We start from the raw sequence: 21141 nt of genomic DNA on the forward strand, positions 1-21141 counted from the left end.
GAATATACAAATGGACAATGGCCAGACCATATATGAAAACAGAACTGGCTCTGCAGCACCCACTCTAGGGAAAGAAACCACAACCTCTGTAGCGATTGGCCCAACTAGAAAAAAACAGACATATTCTTCTAACCAGTCACACAGAGGATGCCCCACACCAGTTAGCTTGCTTCCGTCTTCCCCATACCATCCACCCACCAGGACATACTTGAATCCTTACATTCTTTTCTATTTTGAAGTTTTCCCAGACTGCCTCATTTTGTGTCTCTGCCTAATACATGATGATGGCTGACTTCCTTGCTCCAGCAAGTTCTGAATAAACAACCTCTGTGTGTTCTCATTTGGGTGGTCTTGGTTTATATCCATGGGTCTAAAGTTCCTTAGACATATCGCTTGATAAATGCTCGTGTCAGGCAGTGATTCTTAAACTATGCTTCTAATGAACACTGTGTTCCATGATAAGAAGAAGTGTGCTCCCGCCAATACAAGGTAATAGGGTTCTTCTTTTGTCCTTCTAAGGGGAAGGATAACTCCCAGGTTCTGCTTTATTGTAGAGAAATCCCTCAACAGGTGTAGAAGAGAAAAAACTAATGAATCCAAGAGGTGCTGAATTATTCTGCATAATGAAGATCTCGGTAGACGGAGAAAGAAAGAAATCAACCAGGCTGGGCATCAGGAAAAAGAAAATTGGGGAAGAGAAGGTTTAATTTGGGAAGAGAATATTTTTAGCAGAAGCTGCAAACTGATCAAATTAAGAGGCACAGTGTGGGGAGAAGAGTTTTCATGATGTTTGCTAATAGATGTATTCTCTTTCCTGAGGAATTTTTCTAGAAGGATACAAATACGCGACATTTTATTTCAGGTGGTTATGCTTGCATATCTGCAACTATTCAAACTCTTCAAACTAGATGTTTAAGATACGTACATTTATTTAATTACATCGCAACTGGAAATCAATGTGCTTCTTCCTCCCTTCTTCCCAGGCTCATTTCTTTTGTCCCTCTCTCTCTCCTTCCTGTCTTTCCTTCTTTCCTACCTCTTTCTCTCGGTCCCTCTCTTCCTTCTATCTAGATTCAGTCCCAAACTCAAGGAGGCCTGAGTGGGTCAGTCATGGTGATCCGTGTGAGGACGGCAGCCTGCTGCCATACAAGGTGCTGAGCCAACCAGCAGATGTGTTAAGGATAACAGAAGTGAGGTTTCTCAATGAAAAAGAGAAGTGGCAGGATGGAAAGAAGGAAAGTTCAAATGACCCCTGTGGCTTTGGACCGGAGAAGGAGATACCATTACAATCTTTTTGCATATGTAGATAATGTTTGGACTTAGATCTGAAATTTCCCCCCAAAACTCATATGTTGAAGGCTTGGTTCCAGATGCAGCAGTGCTTAGAGGTGAGGTCTTTGGTAGGGATTGGATCATAAGGGTTCTAACCTCATCAGTGGAGTAATCCATTGATGGATTCATAATGTAGTGGGCTATTGGGATGCGGTGGAAACCTGGGAGGTAGGTCTCCATTAAGGAAATGGTTTCTTAGGGATGTCCCTTGAAGGTTTTATCTTGTCCTGGCTCCTTCCCACTCTGTGCTTCCCAGCTGCCATGAAGGGAGCAGCTTTGTTCCACAACATGCTGTCTGCCATGATATTCTGCCTCATCACAGGCCTAAAGCAATGGATCCAGCCAACAATGGACTGAAACCTCTGAAGCTGTGCCAAAATAAATCTTTTCTCCTTTTACATTGCTTCTTTCAGGCATTTTGTCACAGCAATGGAAAATGGACTAACTCAATAGATACAGAAATAAATACAGATAACAATAGTGTGCCTGCTCATTCATGATTCCTAGTTCTGTACCCTAGGATAACCTGGGAACAGCAATGTGCCTAGTAACAATGAGCATCCCTAGTGCCTACATCTTAGTTCTTCAAGCCAACTCTCCATCAAAAAGGGCCAGGATCCTTGGAAAATTGACTGTTTTTAGGATGGGGGTGGGTCATTATCAGGATGTGAAGAACAACTTCAGGTAATGTGTAGAGAGTGATAGGAACATGCCAAATGACCCAGAAGACTTTGAAGGGTCACTGGTCCAATATGGGACAATCTCTCTGTATCAGATAAGTAAAGACAATAGTGAGTTATCATCCACTGAATAAGATGGGAGCCAAAGTCAGGTGTGGTAGCATGCACCTATAATCCTAACTACTCAAGAGGCTGAGGCAGGAGGATCACTTGAGCCCAAGAATTTCAGACCAACCTGAGCAACATAGTATAACACCCCATCTCAATTTTTTAAAATATTTTTTTAGTTGTAGATGAACATAATACTTTTATTATATTTATTTGTTTATCTTATGTGGTGCTGAGGATTGAACCCAGCACCTTATGCATGCTAGGCAAATATGAGTCACGATCCCAGCCCCTCAAAATTTTTTTAGATTAATGTGAAAAATAGAAGGTAGTGAGTCTGCTTTGATAGTAAGAAACATAATAAGTGTATGGAGAGATAAGAAAGTTCTCACAGTATGATGCCAACCAATTGATACAGTAGAAATACTGCAATCAGAAAATCACAATTTTGAAATCATCATTGAAGTATTTAATTCTACCAAAAAAAATAGCAATAGATGGCAAAACTAGAAGGCACAAGTGGGGTAAAAAATGAAATGCTCACCCAGTCCTAAAAATGTCTTCACATAAAATAATTATTTATTGCAAAAGGGGGGGGGGCAGAATTTATTTAGGAAGAACTTGGCAGATACCATCTTAAGCAAGTAATCAAACTTTATGCCGCCACTAACAGGACCAACTGGCATTGCATGCTCCTCCCTCCCATGGGATGAAATGAGAAGCATACAATATCACTTCTGCAATATTCCTACCCAAAATATACGATCTGAGTCGTATCACAAGAAAGCATTGTATACACCCTGGTCAAAGGACACTGTGCACCCTGACTGCCCTGGAATCTTCAAAAAGGCAAAAGCTACAAATGGCAAAGAAAAGACTGAATTTAGAGACACATAATAAGTGGGTGCATAATGTGATCCTTCTGCTATGAGCCTGAAGGGACAGCTGGTGAAATGGGGGATCTCTGGGTGAAAAGTCTATGGAAATTTTTTGTTCTATTTTTGCAACTTTCCTGTATGTTTGACATTGAAATTATTTTAAAATACCATTAAAAGTGAAAAATAGAAGTGCTCTTTTTTTGTATGTGGATTTCTTGAGGGTGCTTTCAGTGAGATACTAGTGGGGACTTTGCTGGACTTTTTGTTTTGTTTTAGTGCTGGGGACGGAATCCAGCCTCATGCATGCTAAGAACCTGCTCTACTCCTGAGCTACACCCCTAGGTCCAAGATCCTATTCTTGAACTACACCATATGAGGCCTCAAATTTCATTTGCATCACCCTGACCTCCTAATAACCAATGCAATGGTAGAATTTTCTCAGCTTTACGTTTCCCCTCTTCCCCTTTCTCTCTCAACATCTGCACTCTGCTCCTGTTTGCCAGCTGAACTTTGGAAAGTGATGCAAAATAACAGTAACAGGAAAATGTAAAAATAGCTAGATCAAAGTTAGTCTGACATGTGGATTTGTGGTTGTTATTTTCATTTTTATTTTTTGGCTGGTTAAATTTTCCCTGGTTCCCATAATTAAATGCAAAGATGATGGAAGATAATCTGCACAATTAATAAATTATGATTATTATTATTAGTCCTAAGTGCTTTGCCACTTGTACATGACTAAGAACTACAAAGTGTTCCCAGAACTCTTCCAAAAACACACATGGGTCTGATGAAAAGTCTTTTGGGAAGGCGAGATGAAATTGTACCATTCAATTATTTCCATCTTCCCATTTGGGATAGATTGTTCTGTGTAACTTTAGCACATGTAGTTATCTCCTGACTGATCTGTCTTCCTTTCCACGTATTTCAACTCACACTGCAAAAACTAACCTAGGATAATAATGATTATCGATGTTAAATGACATTTTAAAGACACATTTAACCCTGGAAGTATGATTTGGTAGAACAAACGAAAAAACATTAAGAAAAAATGTCCAAGGAATTTTGGCAAATCAAGTGCTATTTTGTATTGAAGGGGTTTCTACTCACCAGTAATGATTAGCAATCCTTGGATTTAATGCTACACCTACTGTGTTACATTTTATCAATCATAAATGGGAATAGACATATAGATACTTAGGCTGAAGAACACACAGCAACATTTATTTTGCAAGAAATACAGGACCTTGTGCTTTAAATTCTTAATTATTGTATATCCTTTCCTACTCTGATTTGTAAATTAAACTATTGAGACCTAGACTCAGAGTCCAAAGTTTTGTATTCCTGAAACCACATTGCTTCACATGTTCAAAAACTTTCTTATTTACTCCACAAGCAGAGACTTTGACCATGTCATTAAACATTTAGCAACAGTTTAGATTCATTTTGAAACTGCTTTTTGGATTGGAGTCTTAGCCAATGTCCACCAACAAGGTCTCAGCAGAAACATGCAGGTATCTTTGCTCCTACACTAATAAATCCATCAGAACTGGTATTCACATTTGCAAAGGGAGTGAGGAGTCAGGGCTTAGTGAGCATGATTAAATATGTTTAGAGATGTGTATGTAAGTTGGCCTAAATCAATACTGAAGACATTTTTATATGGATATGGGGATCCTCCACACAAACAGCTTCTACCATGAAAAAAAAAAAATCTAGTATTTATGAATTGCAATTTCTATTTTTTCCAGAGCAGGTTATTCTTAACACTGACTTTTTAAAAATACTAAATTCTTCTTCAAAAATACTAAAACCTGTGACTCTAGTCTGGAACACTTGAAACAATTTTTGTAAGTAGAGTTTTTTGTGTTTGTTTTTTGAGTGCCCAGATAATTAAGGCTTTAATGAGCTGGGTGTAGTGGCGCATGCCTGTAATCCCAGCAGCTTGGAAGTCTGAGGGAGGAGGATGAAAAGTTCAAAGCCAGCTTCAGCAACTTAGGAGGCCCTAAGCAACTCAATAAGACCCTGTCTCTAAATAAAATACAAAATATGGCTGGGGATGTGGCTCAATCAATGTCCAAGTGTCCCCGAGTTCAATCCCTGGTATCAAAAAAGAAAAAAAAAAAAAAAAAAAAAACTGCAATGAATGTCAAGTCCCACTAATCCAGAGTGTCACTGATTACCTGTTTCTCTTGCCAAAAGGAGATTACTTTCTATTCTTTCTGTTTTACACAATTTCTGATCCCTTGTGAATTCCCTTTGGGATTTTATCAATGCATTCCTTTTTTTTTTTTTTTTTTTTTTGGTTCTGGGATTGAATCCAGGGACACACTACTACTGATCTCCTTTCCCAGTTCTTTTGATTTTTTTAAATTTTGAGACAAGTTCTCACTAAATTTCCCAGGCTGACCTTGAACTTGCAATCCTCCTGCCTCAGCCTCCCAAGTGGCTGGGATTGCAGGCATGTGCTATAGTGCCTGGCTAATACAGTCATTTTTTACAGGCATGTACTAAGTCCTCACTGAGCTGTACCATGTGACTGATACTGGGATTTCAGAAGTAGACAGAACTTCACTATTGCCTATAAGGAGTTCAAAAACCAAGGTGCAAGAGTACTCAGTTTATGCCTCTAGAGTAATAGATAAAAATGTAAGGTACTTGTCTTTCCCAGCATGTAAAGATGTAATGGTAGGAATGAACATATCCTGGGAAGTAGCCAAAGCAGGAGTGCACCAAACAGCATGAAGTACCCCAACCCCACAAATAGCTGAAGGTTGTTGTTGCAGAATATTTCAAGTGAGGAATAGAAGGAAATAAACCTGACGAGGCCTCTCACATACTGTGTTAAGGAGTTAGAACTCATCTTGAAGGCAGCGGAAGGGAGGAGCAAGGTCAGGTTTATATTTTGGAAAGAATACCCTCAGCAGTGGAGAAGATGTATTGGGGTGAGAGGCTAGTGAAGGGAGCGTTTCAGTCAGCTTGTTTGCCGCCATGACTAAATGATCTGACCAGCACAATTACAGAGGAGGAAAGGTTTACTTGAGGGCTCGTGGTTTCAGAGGTCTTAGTCCACAGAAGGCCGGCTCCATTCCTTGGGGCTCAAGGTGAGGCAGAATATCATGGCGGAAGAGTGTGGCAGAGGGAAGCAGCTCACATCTTCAGGAAGTGGGAGAGGGAGAGAGAGAGAGAGAGGGAGAGAAAGAGAGAGAGAGAGAGAGAGAGACTCCACTCTCCAAATACAAAATATGTACCTCGAAGCCACACCCCAATTCCCACCTCCTCCAGCCACACCCAGCCACTTCAATTAACCCATCAGGGATTAATTCACTGATTGGGTTAAGACTCTTACAACCCAATCATTTCTCCTTTGACCCTTCCTGCATTGTCTCACATGTGAGCTTTTGGGGGACACCTCACATCCAAACCCTAACAAGAGAGAGAAAGAGATTGGAAGAAGAAAAGCCACAGTACAACACCATGAAAACTCACCTTCCATTCCTCACTGGGCAAACCACTCTCTCAATCAAGGCCGCCTTTCTATGAAATGAGCAATGTACGTGAAGTTGGCCACGTAACCTGACCACCACGATTCAGAATGCATGCTGCTGTCCTGCAGCGCACATGGGAGCGCAGAATTTCCCCCTGGAATCATGGCCTAATGTGTGATCTTGGTAAAGGGTTGAGAATAATACTTGAGAACTAGAGGGAATTTCTCTGGGGAGATTCACCAGCCCAGATGTTTAGATCCTAGACTGAATTTGGAGAAAAATGCCCAGATATATATTTGTGATATCAAGATTATAGAGGAGAAAATAACCCAAAGGGAAAAAGGAGCACAGTATGTGGTCTTCTACAGCATGACTCCATCAGAGAGCGGGAACAAGCCTGCCACCATGGAGGAGTGTGGTGCCCTGGCTAAGGTCAGAGACTTTAATAGTGGTACCTCGAGTGGGAGCTCAGTCGTCTCTCACCAGCTTTGTCATTTTGGACAGGTGACATTCTATGGTCAAGTTTTTATTCCCAGAATGGGGATAAAAAAAGACCTCCTTCAACGGTTGTCAGAGTTCAGTTAGAATGCATACGGAATCCTTCCAGAGTGCTGGGCTCACAGTGAGTGCTTCCTGAAATTTAGCTCTCTATTAATATTCTTACTAATATAAATGCCTCTGATGTCTTGCATCAAAGTACTTGGAATTCCTCCCCGAATCATAAAAATCTAATAGATTTGAATGAGACTCCCTGAACTGGTACTCGTTAGTAGAAAACACAAAAGAACAAAAGACAGAATGAAAGAACGGTGTCCCATTCTTTATTGCAAAACATCAGTGGGTTTTAGCTTCAGGCGGTGGAAAGTGAGTATTTTATTCACTTCCCTTTTTTCAATATGTTGGACTTTTAGTTGGTTTTTCCTAGTTTCTTTTTTTTTTTTAAAGTGAACAATTCAATATTTTTTAGTATATTCTGAGAGTTGTGCATATATAACTATCGTCCCTCAAACATGCAACCATCACCATCTAATTTTAGACCATTTTTATCATCTCAGAAAGAAGTCCTGTACCCATTAGCACTCATTTCCCATTCCCCACCTACAGAGCCCTAAGCAACCACTAATCTACTTTTTGTCTCTACAGTTGCCTATTCTGCACATATAAATAGAATCATACAATATATTGTCTCTCTTGTGATTGTTTTTAAGGTTCACCCATGTTGTAACATGAATCAGTACTTCATTCTTTATTCATGAATAATTCTCTATTGTGTTACTCTGCCATTCCATACCATATCCATTTCCTAGTTGTTGAACATTAGGGTTGTTCCCACTTCTTGGCTATTACAAATAATACTACTATGCATATCTGTGTACAAAAGATTTTGTATAACATATTTCCATTCCATTTCTCTTGGGTATATAAGCTTAATTTTTGAGAAACTGCTAAACTGTTTTCCAAAGCAGTGGCTTGTTCTTTGTTTGATACGGGGGATTGAACCCAGGAGTGCTTTACCACTGAGTAACATCCCCAATCCTTTTTATTTTTTCTCCTGAGACAAAGTCTCGCTAAGATGCTGAGACTGGTTTGGAACCTGAGATCCTCCTGCCACGGCCTTCCCATTCGTTGTGACCCGCCAGCTGCATGATTTAAAGTTGCCACAAGCAATGTACGAGGATTCCTTTCCACATCTTCACCAACACGAGTCGTGTCTGTCTCTGATCATGTCCATCCTTGGGGTATGAAATTGTATCTCAACGTATATTTCCCTAATGACTAATGATGTTGAGCATCTTTTCACGACTTATTGGCTATTCGTGTATTTTCCTTGGACAAAAGTCTATTCAGATCCTTTGCCCAAGTAACCAAAAGGATGTCACTGAAAATTCTTTATATGTTCTCCATATTCTTTGAATATTCTGGATGGCAAGAGGCTGGAAAAGGTGGTAGAGACAGATCAGTCCAGAGGCTGAAGGAAATGCGGCGGCTCGCCATTTCCACCTGAGAGCTCGGTGGCCCGCGGCCCGAACGCTGAACCGAGGTGCAGCGTCAGCTACCCCTGGAACCCGGAGTCGGTCCACGGCGCCCGCGTGGAGGGGCGGGCGCTGAGTCAGTGCTGACGGTGGAAGGTGGAGTCGGTCCTGCCCTAAACGGTGCCTGGGCCCTGGGCTCACGCAAGCCGACCCCTCGCAGGCCAGCCCCTCGCAGGCCAGGGCGAGCCCTGGGGGACGCGAGCTCCGGGCCGCGCCGGCAACACACGGCTCCCTCCTCCCCTCCCTAGTTTCTAAAATATTATAAGTGGTTAAGACAGAAAATCACTTTCCTCATTTGGGGAAAAAAATAAGATACTCCTGTATGGTAATCCACAACATCAAAGCGGGCATGTCGCTCTCATGTGTTAAATGAGCACCGAATAATGATGCTGCTTACCCAGCCTTGGCCTCAAAGGCAGCAGGCATGGACCTTCCCTGTTCCAGGAACTCATCTTTGTATAGAAAATAATATGGACGCTTCCCTGCAATTTGGTAGTTTTTGTTGTTGTTGTTTGTTTGTTTTGTTTTTTAACCAGGGAGTGAACCCAGGGGTTCTTAACCACTGTGTACCACATCCCCAGCCCTTTTAAAAAGACATTTTATTTAGACACAGGTTCTCACTAAGTTGCTCAGGACCTTGCTACATTGCTGAGGCTGGCTTTGAACTTGTAATTTTCATGTCTCAGCCTCCCCAGCCACTGGGTTTACAGGTGTGTGCCACCACACTGGGCTTGGTAGGGTCTTAATGTCACCCAACTAAAGCCTGTGATCATCAGAAACCCCAGCCAGTTCCTCCAGGGGCAGCCTCTCAACTGGCTGGATCTGCTCAACCCTCTGTCCAGTCCCAAAGTGTGGGTCTACTTTCAGCCCCAAACTCCCTCCCTTTACCTGCGTCTTCTCAAAGCCTGAGTTAGGGGCAAGTCCCAGACACACTGGCTATGATGCTTTGGAACACAAAGGAGAGAACTAAGACACTTCACGCCCGTGTCAGTCACTAATAGACAAACACTGAGAGAAATCCAAAGAAAAGATCAGTGTGATCTCATTCCTACAGACCCCAAAAGGGAATGCGGCTTCGCAGATGAGGGAATGAGGATAAAATGTTGAAAAGGCACTCAGTGACGCTCCGGCACAGAAGAAAATGAGGCAGCCAGAGAAACTCACAGGACTGCCGAAGTTCTCTGATGAGCTCAGATTTTAAAAAGAAAAGACCGTGCTTGGGCTGGGGTTGTGGCTCAGTGGCAGAGCGCTTGCCTGGCAGGTGTGAGGCACTGGGTTCGATTCTCAGCACCACGTATAAATAAATGAATGAAATAAAGGAGCATCAACAACTGAAAATACATATATAAATAATTTTTGTAAAAAAAAAAAAGAAGCCATGCTTTAAAAAACAAAAACGGAGGAAGAAGACATGCAAAGAATTCAAAGTGCAACATGAACCAAGTCCATACCATGTCAGGAACTCTGCTGGCTAAACTAAATCCAGCATGAAATAAAGATTGCAAAAGCCTAAGCAGCCAAGAGGGAAGGTCAGGATGGAAAGCAGCAGGAGGAGTCCTTGTTCTTCGTGGGAAAGGGGCTTCACACACCTTTTTTTCATTATGAAAGTAATACAATATCATTTAAATTGATCTGGAAAACAAATAAAAACCCTTTACTATCACCACCCAGAGTTGTTGTTGTTGTTATTATTATTTTGCAGGGATTGAACTCAAGGGCACTTAACCACTGAGCCACATCCTCAGCCCCCCACCCTTTTTGTTTGTTTGGTTTTTGTTTTGTATTTTATTTAGAGACCGAGTTGCTTAGGGCCTCACTAAATGGCCAAGATTGGCTTTGAACTCAGGATCCTCCCGCCTCAGCCTCCTGAGCTGCTGGGACTACAGGCGTGCGCCACCACACCTGGCTGAGTCCTTTCTTTTCAGCATTTGTGTACTCCAAAATCGGGATCATCTTCAGCATACCATTTTGCATTTTATTTTCATATCACAGGCCTTTTCCCGGATTTGTTTTCAAAGCTCACTTTTTTTTTTTTTTTTTTTTTTTTTTTTTTTAGTAATTACCTTATTTCCCATCATGTCGACGCTCTGTATTTAAGGCATCTCCCTACTTTTTCATCTTTAGCTGCTATCTTTCCTTAGTATGAAGAGTACTACCATGTATTCTTTTAAAATATGTATGTGGAGGTGTGTGTGCGCGGGCGATGGAAGCCAGGCCAGGCAGGCACTCTAGCACTGAGCTCCTACTCCCGCTCCATCTACTAAATCCTTCAATGCATGATTTTCTTTGGATAGAATCCAGAGTGTGAAATTACTTGGACAAAGCAAGAAGCACATTCAAGGTTCCTCATACAAACAGCTTAATTGCCTTCCTGGAAGCTCTGCCCAATTGATGCTTCTATCTTACAAAGTGTGAAGGTTCTAAGCACAGGGCAAGGTTAAGAGCTGACAAAGTTCTCAAGTATTAAAGGTTTAGTTTTCTTATAGCTTAAATAGCAGAAGAAATTAGCACTCACATTGAAAAGAAAAAAATATAGCCATTATGAAAATGGAGGTGAAGTCCAATTAAAAACAATACAAGCAACTAACACTCCAAAATGAATTCAAGGACTGTCCACCCAGGAAAATATATCCCAAGATGCAAAGTTTGTAATTGTGACCCCGTAAACATCACTGTCAGTGATCTTTACAATACGGGACACTAAGGAAGACAATCTAATTACATGCAAATTTTGCACGTGATTCGCATGTGCAGGTTACTAACAGCACATTGTGATGCTATTAAGAACATACATAGAAACAAATGCTGGAAGTTAATGTGCCGAAATAGTAACGGTACTTGAGTTAGGCACAGATTTCTTTCTTGTTTTCTCTATTTACAAAATTTATGTAATATATTTGTATCATTTTATGGAGGAAGAAAAACTGGAATTTTAAAAAATGATAAATAGGAGAGATGCCTGAGCATCCAGGAGGAAAGGCAATCGATTCTGACAACCAATCGTCACCAAGTTTGACAGGAATCTGCAGGCGATGGTAGGAATTGTCAACAGATGGCTTATAAGCATTTAGGTGAATGTGAAATGCTTTCTAAAAAGATGCACGGGCTCAACTCACACATGTTGAGGATCATAACAAATTAAGACAATTCTGGTTTTGCCACAGTTACTAGGTTAGTAGATAAGGGGAAATACTTCAGTTATAATGTTTGTTTCTCTTTTAGCAACACATATGATGATTTAGCTACCGGTATCCTGAAATGTGGACTAGAATATAATGTTACTAGTGATTTGGCAACTGTTGTGCAAACTATATGTGGAAAGTTCTGCTCAATAGCTAGGATATGAGCCAACCAAACTCCTCGGGCTTTAGTGACTTCAATGGGTCTAGATTACATGAAGGTAAAGAAGGGCTTGGAATATAATTTACTATTTTTAAAATTTTTATTTATATTTTTTATTTTTATAAACTGCATTTTGACTCATTGTACACAAATGGGGCACATCATTTCGTTTCTATGGTTGTACATGTAGAATCATACCATTCGTGTGATCATGCATGTACATTGAGTCATGTCTGTCTCATTCCACCATTTTTCGTATCCCCCTCCCTCTCATTTCCCTCTACATAATCTAAAGTTCCTCTGTTCTTCCCTCACACCCCACCCCCTCACCCCCATTATATATCATCATCCTCTTATCAGGGAAAACATTAGGCCTTTGGTTTTTTGGGCTTGGCTTATTTCACTTAGCATGATATTCTCCAATTCCATCCGTTTATTTGCAAATGCCATAATATTATTCTTCTTTATGGCTGAATAATATTCCATTGTGTATATATACCACAGGTTCTTAAAATTAGCATAATTTACTATTTTTAAGAGAGTAGAGACACAAACATTTCTGATGAATACAATCTACTGCTTCCTTTCTTCTTTAAAGTGAATATGGATTTTTTTTTTTTTCCAGTACTGGGGATTGAACCCATGGGCACTTTACCACTGAGCTACATCCCAAGCCTCTTTTAGGTTTTATGTTAGGACAGGGTTTCACTAACCTGTTGAGGCTGACCTCAGACTTGCCATCCTCCTGCCTCAGCCTCCCAAGTTGCTGGGAGGATCATGGATCTTAAGAAACATTCTTATAGTCTCTAAATATGTGAGTGAGCACAAATATATCACAATCTTTTCATTTTTATGGTGGATGCCTTGGTCTCCTAGATCAAAATAAATTCAGCATTTTATTTAACTTGTCAAGAATATTTGTGGGGCTGGGGATATAGTTCAGTTGGTAGAGTATGTGCCTCGCATGCACAAGGTCCTGCGTTCAATCCCTAGCACCATAAGAAAAAAAAAGTTAGTGACTTTCTGCTTGTCTCTATGTATTCTCTTATTAATTTTGTTCAACAGAGATGGCTCCCTTTCAGCTATTTGCTCCTCTCCAAAATCCTTGCCTATATCTGCTAACATCCCCGAGCTAAGGACCCTTACACTACATACACAAAAACACGCACCTCCAACTGCTCAGTCCATTATTTTAAAAGCTGACAACTTAGAAAAACTTTCAAGAATGAAATGATAAGAACTGATCCCCATTCAATTCTATTCCATATTTTCAGCAAATTGAATAAAACCTAAGAACAAAATTCTACAGATTTTCAGGTGTTATACAGCTGGGAAAATGAGAACAGGATTGATCTCAAAGCCAAAAACCACAAAATAAATTTCACAAGATCAATGTAAATCTGAGCATGCGGGTTGATAAAGAAAAAGAAGCAGTCTGGCTTGAAGAAGTTACAGACCATTCCATCCATCGTGTCATGTCACCTGACCCACTGGCGACATGGCTGGAGGGTAATTGAATTAGGCTGTGTTCGAAAGGCACAGGTGGTTTGGGCTGAGACATAATTGCTCCTTTGTACTGCCTTGGTCAGACCAACGTTTGGCAGGTCTTGAGAAACACTCAGAAGAGTCAGACTTCCCCTAAAGAGAGTGACATCTGGAAGTCATGTAATTGAATGGTGACATTGGATGCCTTTCCTAGAGAGAAGACAAAGAGAGTGTGTCCAAATATTTCAATAACCATTATGTGAAAGAAGTTTTAAACCTATTTTTAGGGGCTGCAGAGATAGCTCAGTGGGTAGAGTGCTTGCCTTGTAAGCACATAGGCCCTAAGTTCGATCCCTAGCATCCCCCCCACCCCCCAAAAAAAAGAAAAAAAAAAACAAACTGTTTTTAGTTGCTCCTGAGCACAGATTTTTTTTTTTTTTTTTTTTTTTTTTTTTGGTTCCAGGCATTAAACTCAGGAGCTCTCAACTGCTGAGCCACATCCCCAGTCCTACTTTTAGAGACAGGACCTCACTGAGCTGCTTAGCACCTCACTGTTGCTGAGGCTGGCTTTGAACTTGCGATCCCCTGCCTCGGCCTCCCGGGACACTGGGTTGACAGGCGTGCTGCACTGCACCCAGCTGGAGTACAGACCTTGTACAAATGGGTACCAGTTATAGGGAAGAACGATTCAATGTATGAAAGAAATGTTAAATCATTAAAGATTTCCAACAGTGAAGTGAATTTCTTCAAGAAGCGGTGAGCTTCTTGATTCCTCTATTTCAACTAAGTGATCCTCCCAGAGACCACATGAGGCTACCCTCCTGCTTAGACACTCCATGGCTCCCCATTAAAAACAGGACAAAATGCAAACTCCTCAATGTGGTCTACAAGGCTTTCTGTGACCCAGCCCCAGTTGACCTGTATCTGCGAGCTCTCTCTCCTCTTTTCCACCTTTAGTCATTTATTCTGCAATTGTTGTTTGAGGTTGACCATGAACTAGCACAGCCATGTAGAAAATAGGCAAAATATCTGCTCTGAGGAGAACATCCTACTGGGAGAAGAAAGACAAAAATTAAATAATAATAATAATAATAATAACAACAACAACAATAGATGAAGTGTCAAGGGATAAGCACTGTGAAGAAAACTAATCAGGCAAAATGAATGGTGGGCAGTGGAAGGAGATGCTTTTTTAAATAGGGCAATCAGGGCAGGCCTCCTGGAAGAGGTGGTATTAGGCTAGAGATCTAAAGAAAGAGAAGGAGTGAGTCCTGAGGCTTCCCAGGGAAAGATCAAGAGTGAAGCTCTGTGTCTGGCCAGTGGTGGAACTGATAAGGAAGAAGCCAGCAAGGCCACAGGAAAGCAGGAGATGAGAAAGCAAGGTCAGAGATGCAAGTGATGAGGGAAACAGGTCTTGTGGGCTGTATCTGCCATGGTCAGGATGTAAATTTCTCTGAGTGACATCAGGAACTCAGGCTTCAAGAAGTGAAGTGATATAATCTAATTGATGTTTATAAAGGACCACTGAGCAGGGAATATTCTGCACTCAGGTAGGATGATCAAGGAGATCCATAGCTTGAGTCTTTTGGAAGCAGTTGCTGAGATAGAATTTGGGGTGCAAGAGTCCTTATGAGGGACTGAAGCTTTGAAAGGAAGGTGGGGGAAGCAAGTTCAGGCAGAGCAAGAAATTGAGCTGCAGTACAGACCTGCTAAGGCTGGGCAAGTCAGAATAAGACAGAATAAGACGGTATGGCCTGTCGGAGTCCTGAAATGGTAGGTCCATTATGACTCCTACCCACTCAGTCACGGGATGCAAGTTACCCTGGGAAGAATGTGACCTCAAAGGCTTCTCTAAAACTCAGGCAACCCTGTAGAGCTGACTGAAAGAAGCCAGGTGCTGACCACCCTCCCCACAGGTGGGCAGCCAGTTCTTCCCTGAAGGAAGAGCAGGGTGGTCCATCTTACGACTATCACAAGGGAGGACACAGAGACCCCTGGAATTTCTTCTTAATCATTTTAGTTCATGAACATCACCAAGAATTGTCCACACCTTGGGTGATCCACCTGGATGCTACATTTCCCAGACTCCCTTGCAGCTAGGTGTGGCCATGCGACTACCTTCTGACCAATGGAATATGAGCAGAAGTGATCCATTGACTTCAAGTTTGTACCCTGAAAAAAGAAACTGCCCCTCCTGCACACACTCTCTCACTCTCTTTCCCCTCCCTTGCTGTGGACTGGAATACAGAAGGATGATAGCCGTGAGGAATGCTGGGAATACAAGACAGAAAGACTCTAGCTCTCCAGATGACCTCAGTACATAGAGCTTTCTGTCTCTGGGCTAGCAGGTATGTCTCTGAAGGACTGACTATTCAGTTTCTTAGCTGGATGGGATATTTGATACAGCATTTTAGCCTATACCCTACCTACAGGAGAGGCAATTAAAGTAGTCCTCATCTGTGCCAAGATGGAAGTGGTGAGGAGAGACCAGATTCAATTTTGTTTTGGAAAAAAAAAAAAAAAAAACAGTCATCCTAAATGGCAATGGATGTTAGGTGAGATCCTAGAGAAAGCAAAAAATCAGAAATGGCTCAAATGTCAGGTCTTAGCGATTGAAGAAAAAGAGATGCCATTTGTTGACATGGGGGGATCAGGAAAAAGTTGACTTTGAGGTTGGTGCACGGAACCAAAAGTTCAGTTTTTTACCAGCTGGTTTGGGATACCTATTAGAGTAAGGTTGGATATAACAATCTGGAGTTGAAGAGAAAGGCGTGTGCTGGAGAGACAAATCTGGGATCATAGAGATGATCGTTAAATCCAGTCTTGTTTCTTTCTGTGAAACATCCAGGGTCTTTGCACTTGTTCTCTCTGCTGGGAAGACTCTTTCCCTGGCTCTTGAGGTGAGTGTGTTCCTCCCACTCATGACTTGGGGCTCAGAGGTAACTTCCACCAATGTGGCTGAACATCTTCCTATCCCCCATGCTTTCTGCCCCACTCTACCCTGCTTCTCCGCCTAAAATTATCTTTTTGTTCATTTGCTTGTGTATTCATCACCTGCCCTCCCAGCTAGCGTATAGGCCCCTCGGGGAGGACTCTGTCTTGGCCTGCTGCAGACTCTGAACTAGGAGAGCCGAACACACAGCCAATCTCCGTCAGTGACTGTTGACAGACTGATGGGGAAGTAGAGTCAAGTGACATGATCGCTCGAAGGCATTGGCAATTCCAGTGCCAAGTGCAAAGCTGCCCACTGGGGACCCAGTTGTACCCATATACTTCTCTTTGGAAAATACAGATAGATGCTTCCTGGAAAGTTTAAGCCCCCTTCTTATTATAATAATACAAGTGCAATCATTTAATCAGATCATCTATAGTGTGGGTGGAACAGCATTTAAGAAATGGGAGGAATATCATGACAGGGATCTGAGGCCCTGGTGGCAGCTAGAACAGAGTCAGAGTGTAGAACAGGAGTCAGTATGACTGGCCCCCAGGGAAGGGTGAATAAAAGAAAGTGACTGACGGGCTCAGAACACACGCACCCCAAATAGGACCCTGGAAGACCAGCAAGTGCCCCTGCAATCTATGTCTCTTCAGCACAGGGATGATTTTTGAGCTGGTTACTTTGAGAAACTGCAGACACAGGAGTAGCTCTGGAAATTTACATGTATGAAAGAAATCCCCACCTGTGAGGGTCTCTCCTTTCCGCATCAGAGAAGAGGATGACTGAGCCACGAGCCGCCCTGAAACCACGGAGAAGCTTCAGACTGAATCTGCGACACAACCAGACCCTGGTCCCACAGAGCTCTTCCTGGCAGTGGCTCTCAGCAGGACCTACCCCCCCGCGTCCCCCCCCCCCCGCACTCTTCTTTCTTTGTTTCAGAAAAGGACAGTATTTCAGCCTGAAGTGTAAACTTTTTCCCTCGAGACCTACACTAGAGATTTATTCATTTCTCTGGGTTTTTCTCCCTTGTTCATGAGGGGGATATTTTAATAAACTTTTGTGTGTTTTTCTCTTGTTAATCTGTCCAGGGAGTCTCAGTTAAGGATGGCGAAGAGTAGACAGGAAATTGTTTTTACTTCTCTATGTGACCAAGGCGAATTTCATGGTCTTACTGGGTCTCTTGAGGCCTCAGCAGTGGCTTTGTGCTAAGCCTGAGTTCAAAGATCAGATTGCCATTGGATGGTGTTTTTTAACCTTTTTCAAACTCAAGGTTTTTAAACAAGTCAATGCAACGTATGACCTAGTGGTCGTCTTAGCTAGTAGCAAGACAGAAGAGCTACGTGTAACAGCAGGGGCTGGGGGCGGATTGTTAACACCTCTTAACCTCTCCTTTCTTCCACACAGAGATGTTGGTCCTTGAGAAGTATTTATCAAATTCTTCCTTTCTTGACACACAAGAATCTCATGCCCTCCTTTCATGTTATTTGAACATAATACCACAATGAAAACTAAATCATAGCAATAGTCAAATGAGAAAAGAAAATTTTATTTTGAAATAACCCTCATTTTAAATGTTGGCCAAATGATACTGTCGACCAAGAATAAAACCAACCTAGTTAAGAACAAAGAGAAAATAACATCTATTTTGGGCTAATTACTATTTCAATCAGGGAAAATACAGATTTAAGCCTCTTCCAATGTGCTCCCAGGTTTTATAAAATGGCAGCTTTATTTATAGCTTGAAACTGCAAGAGGGTTGGAAATGACGTCACTCGTCAGCCGGCAAGTAGAATTGGTGCAGGCAAGAATGAAGCTTCCCTGAAGAAAGGGACTGAACCTAGTGTCAGTCCCTGGGAATTTGGGAGGAAGGAGGCTGTTAAGACAGAAGATCAGCAGAGGTCACCGACATTGCAAAGGTCAACTTACCTTTGGGGAGACACATCTACAGGCCAGTTCAAATGTTCAGCTGCGGTGACTCTGAGCTCTGTTTAGCAATGTGCTTTCGACTCTGTGTTAATTGCCCTGAAAAATTACTACTCTATTTTGACTTTTTTTCCTTGACCATTTCGACTTCAGCTTTGCACTGGCCTGCTTACTACAGTTCTTTTCTTTCCTCCCTGTGTGAAAACAAGGAGAGGAAGTAGAGATTATCTTCAGTGGATACAGTGAAGTGGGCAGCTTCACTTTCGAAAGAATATGCTGTCCTTCTGTTGAAATGTAAACCCTCGTAGAACACAAATTCCCACAAATGTCTGCTACCTGTACAAATGTCACTATGGAAGAACCTCAACCTTTTCCAATACTTGAATTCTGATTAGCACAGTAACTGCTGATCCAAACTGACCTCGCAGGTCCAGCCTTAGGTCTTTTCTCAACTGTCCCCATTCTCCCTCCTAGTTGGAGATAGAAAAGAAAAAAAGGAGAACAAAAAGAAGGGAAATGGATTGCATACACACTTTCTCTCTTCTGCATTGTACATGTGAATATTCACATAGTAGGAAGTTCTGTAAGTGGGTTTCTAAGCATAAGAAGTTCAGATGTTCATGCTAATGTTAAGAAAGTACAGTCACGACAGTCTCAGAAAGTTACAGGTGTTTAAAATGTCTTGGAGTAGGTAATACAGGTGTTAAAAAAATCACTCCTACAGTGCAAGATATTAATGGTAAGAATTAAGATACTTTTTCATTTCTGACCACCCTAGTTCTCATGCTCAAGGTCAGTATCTCTAGAATACCACTCTTTTTTCTCTTTCCACATTTTTAAAAATTTTTAAATTTTTGTTTGTGTGTTCTAATTTGTTGTACACGACAGTAGAGTGCATTTATACATTTTGGTCATACATAAACAGAGCGCACTCTCTCATTGACACATTATAGTTACACATAATGAGGGCATTTGTTGTTACATATTTGAACATGCACATAACGTAACAACGTGATTTGAACAATATCACTCCCCAGTTCTCCGCCCTTCCACTCTCCTTCCATGCCCCCATCTCTTTCCTCTACCGACCTTCCTTTGATTTTCATGAGACCACCCTGCTACACACATACCTTTCTTCTCCTTTTTCCTCTTTAGCTTCCACGTATGAGAGAAAACATATTACCCTTGACCTTCTAAGTTTGGCTTATTCCTGTTTACATAATGGTCTCTAGATTCATCTGTTTTCCTGAAAATGACATCGTTTCATTTTTCTTTGTGGCTGGATAAAACTTCATTGCTCTTATATGCCACATTTTCTTGATCCATTCATCCATTGATGGATACCTAGACTGTTTCCATAGTTTGGTCATTGTGAATTGCACTGCTATAAACATGGGTATGCATGTATCCTGTTGTACGATGACTTTAATTCTTTAGGATAAATCTGAGGAGTGGTATAGCTGGGTTGTATGGTGGCTCCCTGCCTAATCTTTTGAGGAATCTCTATATTGGTTTCCATAGGGGGGAATACCACTCTCTTGAGTATTTTAGAGATAGTCTATGCACATATGAACAGGTTTATACCAGTGTCAGCAAATTATACATATATTTATTTCACTTAACAATATGTCTGAGTGATCATTTAACGTCCAAGATATGGATTTGCTTTATTTTTTCAAGCAGTTGCATGATATACCCACTGTGTAGGTGTTTAACTTATACCCTACTAATTAGCATTTATCGTCTTTCCAGTCTTCTGCTATTCCAATAGTGCTTCTAGGAATAGTGTTAACATACTTTTTTTTGTGCAAGTGTATACATTTATACAGAAGATAAGTTCATAAAATTGAAATCACTTGACCAAGGGTGTTTACATTTTTTATTTTGATATGTATTCTCCAGTTACCTTCTCTTGGAATTTGGCAGAAATTCTGGAGTTGTCTTCACTGAAAGAATAAGAAGTCCATTGTATAAGGAAAACACTGGCTATTTAACTCCTAAGGCTTCAGCAGACATTTCCTTCAATGAACACCAGATGGCAGAACAGACTCTCATATGTAGGCCATGGGGTGACTTGCTAGTGAACCGAAAAGACTTTAAGCCTCATTTGATTATGTAGACCCAGTAGATGAAATTGGCAAACATCAACGAATCTCTCTAGATGGACACATTTCAGGTTATCAGTAACAGCAGATGGCAGCCGGTGCTTCTGCCGCCTTTACTTGAAAGAACATCAAAAGGACCCTACCCTTTTTCTCTGTAATTCTTCCCAATTACCCAAGTACTACCTTTTCTTCTGCTGAGGGGAAAATGTGTGAACGGTATAGAGAATACAAGTTAGCGATAATAACTCTTAGAGTTGCATTTATGTGTGAAAGTGACTTATTTAGTTCATGTTGCTACAACAAGGAAATGCATGAACATATGTAAGTCACATAAGAACATTTCTTCAAGCAAACAGAAATGAATAATTAAAGTTGATGTATTTACTATGATAAGGCTTCCATTTGGCAGAACACCAACAAACCAATTTCACAACAGAAAGATTTCTTTTCTTTTTCCTGGAAAGTGTGTCATTTGGACAGAATATGTACAATTGGAGTTTACCTGCTTTGCAACGTACAAATATATATACTTTTAGATGTGCATCCAAGGGAGAAAGGACTCATTGACTTCTATTTACTCACCTGTAAAACACTTTTTAGTATGCAGGAGGAATATTTTTTAATCAATCCATCATTTCCCCAAATGGGACCCAGGTGGGAAGTTAACGAGATTGGTCTCCTAGGCTTCCTGTTCAGGATCAATATTTACTACCTCCTGCAGAGTCTACTGTTACAAATGACAAATATCTCATTATTTTGTTTTGTTTTGTTTGTTTCTAGTACTGGGGATTAAGTCTAAGGGTTCTTCACCACTAAGCAACATCAGCAGTCC

This window comes from Sciurus vulgaris (genome assembly GCF_902686455.1).
Source record: "Sciurus vulgaris genome assembly, chromosome: 3".
Lineage (NCBI taxonomy): Eukaryota > Metazoa > Chordata > Mammalia > Rodentia > Sciuridae > Sciurus > Sciurus vulgaris.